This window comes from Oryctolagus cuniculus, chromosome 12, assembly GCF_051225735.1.
Source record: "Oryctolagus cuniculus isolate XC-2025 breed Fujian yellow rabbit chromosome 12, ASM5122573v1, whole genome shotgun sequence".
NCBI classification, from domain to species: Eukaryota; Metazoa; Chordata; class Mammalia; order Lagomorpha; family Leporidae; genus Oryctolagus; species Oryctolagus cuniculus.
This window is the reverse complement of record NC_142878.1, coordinates 92,681,235-92,684,861: the sequence shown is the minus strand read 5'-3', so window position 1 is coordinate 92,684,861 and position 3,627 is coordinate 92,681,235. Positions and strand designations below refer to the sequence as shown.

The 3,627-nt window shown below is 59.4% G+C and overlaps 1 long non-coding RNA gene across 1 annotated transcript; it reads right to left on the bottom strand.

The window, feature by feature from the left end:
- Nucleotides 1-215: 215 nt before the first annotated feature.
- Nucleotides 216-3,409, bottom strand: LOC149123165 (uncharacterized). Its single transcript, XR_016218561.1, has 3 exons — nucleotides 3,211-3,409; nucleotides 1,553-1,750; nucleotides 216-881 (listed from the first exon to the last, which is right to left on the bottom strand). It is a non-coding gene; the product is annotated as an uncharacterized LOC149123165 (long non-coding RNA).
- Between the last annotated feature and the right edge of the window lie 218 nt (nucleotides 3,410-3,627).

The following is a 3,627-nucleotide window of genomic DNA, read 5'->3' as shown; positions in this document are numbered from 1 at the left end:
GGGCCGTGTCAACGCATGACTGCACTCAGCTGGTGGGGACAACAGGCCGGGCCCTGGCATAGCCACGGGCATGTCCCTTTACCACGGAGCCTGCATTTAGTGAAATTCTGCAGAGGGGGAGAGGAAGCTGGAGAAAATGGAACGTTTCTGAGCGCTTGCTATGTGTGAGTACTCAAAAAGTTTATGGAAAAATGGAATTGAAACATTAAAGATTTGTTTATTTGAAAGGCAGAGTGACAGAGAGAGAGAGGGAGGTCTTCCATCTGCTGGTCCACTCCCCAAATGGTCTTAACGGCTGGAGCCAGGAGCTTCTTCCAGGTCTCTTACCTGGGTGCAGGGGCCCAAGCTCATGGGCCATCGTCTGCTGCTTTCCCAGGTGCATTAGCAGGAAGATGGATTGGAAAGGGACTCGAACCTGCGCTCTGGTCCAGGATGCTGGCATCACAGGCAGCAGCTTAACCAGAGGCTGACTCCAAAAGATAAATTTATTTTGGTGCAAACATTTGAAATCTATGCACAGTTTTTTCATAATGGGCATTTCCCATGAGATTTTTGAAGACTCCTGTTGTGTTAAGTCATCACTGGGCATTTTATACATAGATGGAAACTTTACGTAAGCTGGGACTACGTAACGTCACCTGGGCTGCAATGACAGGGCTGGGGCGAGACCTCTAAGAGGGTCTGCTCCCTATGCGCATGGGGGCCCACGACCTTCGATGGACGGGGGTGGGGGCGGGGCGTGTGCACAGCCTCTCGCCCAGCCTGGTGCAGGCCAGCCCGGTGCAGGCGTGAGCCTGGAGCTCCATGGGCTTGAAGGATCTTTGCCCCGCGGTTTCTGGGCGTAGCCCCGCCGGACCTGGCGTGGTGTTCGCCTGCGCCGCCTGGGAGTGTGGGACATCTGAAGTCAATAGGCTTCCACCAACACCGGGTTCAAAGAGAGACAAAGATCAAAGGCAGAAGAGGTCAAAGAAACCCAAGTCAGAGCACCCCCCAGATTAAAGTCAGAGGAGCGCAACCCCCGCAGGCTGTCAGCCTGAATTGTGACAGGGAGGGGCCCTGGGACCGCCAGAGGGCACACAGAACAGGGCAAGGGTGGGGTGGGGGCTGGCAGCCAGAGGCACTGGGAGGGAGAGAGGCACACACAGACAAGGACTATGCCACAGAGGCACACAGCAAGGCAGAGTCGAACAGAGGGAGGGAGAGAATCACACACATCTTGGAGACGGAGGAACGGAGCACGCACCCCCGAGAAAACCTGCTGGCCCAAGGAGGGTAGGACCAGGCTGGCCACGGAGCTGCATTTCCGCTCTGAGCCAGCACCTGGGGCCCCGCAGCCCTGGGCCTGAGCTGTCCCCTCCTCCGGTTCCTGTTGGGATGGCCCAGGGTGCTGTTGACCAGTTGCACCCCCACAGCCCTGGAGGCCTACAGAGTCCTGTTCCTAGCTCCCAGAAAGCCCCCTCCCGCCTTCTGGCCAGGCCTGCCATGGCCCCCAGACCCTCACCTATCCAACACCTCCTTCTACTCCCTGCCTGTGTCTCCCTTCCTCCCTTACCTGTGTGCACCGTGCCTGCAAAACCCAACCTGGGCACCTCTCCTCCTCCAAGAAGCTTCCGCGACTTCTCCAGGCTTCTTGGGCTCACAATGCAGTTTCACATTCAGTGGTGGAGAATTTGAGTCTTTGGCGCCATGCGGCATGTGCACTGGGTCTGGAACAGCGCTCCTTGGATTCTGCCCCTCACCCGATGCTCAGCTTGGAGAGCATGGAGAAGAAAACAATGTTGTGCCCCTGGACCGGTGGGGGTGGGGCCTCCGGCTCAGACAGGCAGCTCCCAGAATTTGTCTGAGGAGTATTCAGTCCTGCAAGTCCCTGAGCTCCCGTGCTGGGGGTGGGGGTGGGAAACGAGTTCTTCCCCTTGCTGGTCAGGCTCAACCCCAGAACCTCATCCCTGGGGCACAGCCTGCAACCTGCCCTTTCACTTCCTCTTCTCAGTGGGTCAGCACCTGCTGAGTTCTCCACACCCTGTCACCAACCCCGTGGGCACGCCCTCTTGCCTTTTCCCCAAGGGCCAGAAGCCTGCAAAGTGAGACACAGGACCCCTGAGCCTCCAGTGGGTGGGGAGGTGTGAGCCGGCCACCTGCCCAGAAGGAGCCAGGGCTGGGCTGCCAGCGAACAACCCCAGGCACCCCCACATTTGTAAAGCACAGGGCTGGGCAGCACTTGCTCGCCTCAGAGTCCCTCAAAGCTACACAGGGCTTGGAGCGCTGTGGCTGCTCGGGCAAGGACCATCCCTCTTGTGGCAATGACCGTGACAGTGGTGATGATAAAATATCACGGAGCAAAGCACTTACAGCACCAGCACCCTCGGCATCCCAGGCGCCTGGGGCGTGGGAGGCTCAGTGGCTTGCTGAAGGTGCCACAGCCAGCGGGGGACAAAGGGACGTTTGGACTCGGACTGTGGGCCATGGCAGAGGTGGGTTCTGGTGGCTCTCCTGTGTGTGACCTTGGCCCTGTGCACGTCCCCTCGGAGCGCCAGGCTCCCCTTGTGTAAAACGAGGACTTAAATGCCTTTCCCTGCTGGCATCTCCCGATTCTGGGAGAATGAGATCAGCCCCTTCTCCCCCATAGCGGAGACATCATGAGGACTAAGAATTAGGCACCGATGTGGGTAACAAACAAGGGCAGGGCTGGGAGAAAGCTCCCGGAGCGGGGAGAGAGGGCCTAGTGGGCTTGCAGGCGGGGGTGTTTGCCTGTGTGGATCGGCTGGGAGGGCAGGGGTGCAGCACGGGTGGGAGCAGAGTGCGCGAAGGCAGTGCAGGATGCGTCTGCTCCCGGCCAGTGGAACGGCCGACAGCGACCACTCGCAGCAATTTCCTTCCCCGAGCACCTTTAATTCATGGAGGGGCTAATGTCCAATCATCCTCCTGCTCTCCCTGCCCAACCCCCCTCCCCGAGCGCCCCTATTTCCCCTGACCATAAATTTTTTTTTAAATGACAGTTTAGAAAATGAGCAAATCTCTGGTGACACTTTTATCACCTCCAGAATACTTTTGACAAGAGGTTTTTGGAAGATTGCAGTCTGGGGGTGGGGGAGGGGAAAGACAAGACAGAAATGCGAGGGCCCCAGGCAGAGCCGCTGTCCCCCTCCCCGGCCTCTCCTCCAGCCGCTGACCTGGCCACCCCTGGCCTGCCCTGTCCCCGAGTAAGCCTACCTGCTTGCTCAGACTGGCAGATCAGGCCCCAGAGATGGCTCCCACTCGAAACAGAACCAGCTCAGCTGGATGGGAGAGTGTGGATCCCAGCGGCGTGGACCCCAGGCAAGCGTGGGCTGTGTGTCTGTCTGTGCTCACCGTGAGATGACGGGGGTCTGGGAGCCTGCAGCGCCGAGGCACGAGGCCACCTTTAGGAGCTTGCAGCTGAGCGGGGGCGGGGCCACACCTGCTGCCCCAGGGTGAGGTCCGGCTGAAAGGCGGGGCTGCCCAGGGGTGGATCCCAGAGAGAGGTGATGTATCGCCAAGACTTGGCTGGGCAGGGAGGTCTGGAGGGGAACCACAAGGGAGCTGTTGCTCGAAGCCTGGGAGAGAGGAGACCCACAGCAGCTGGGGGCCTGCTGGACACGGGGCAGTGAG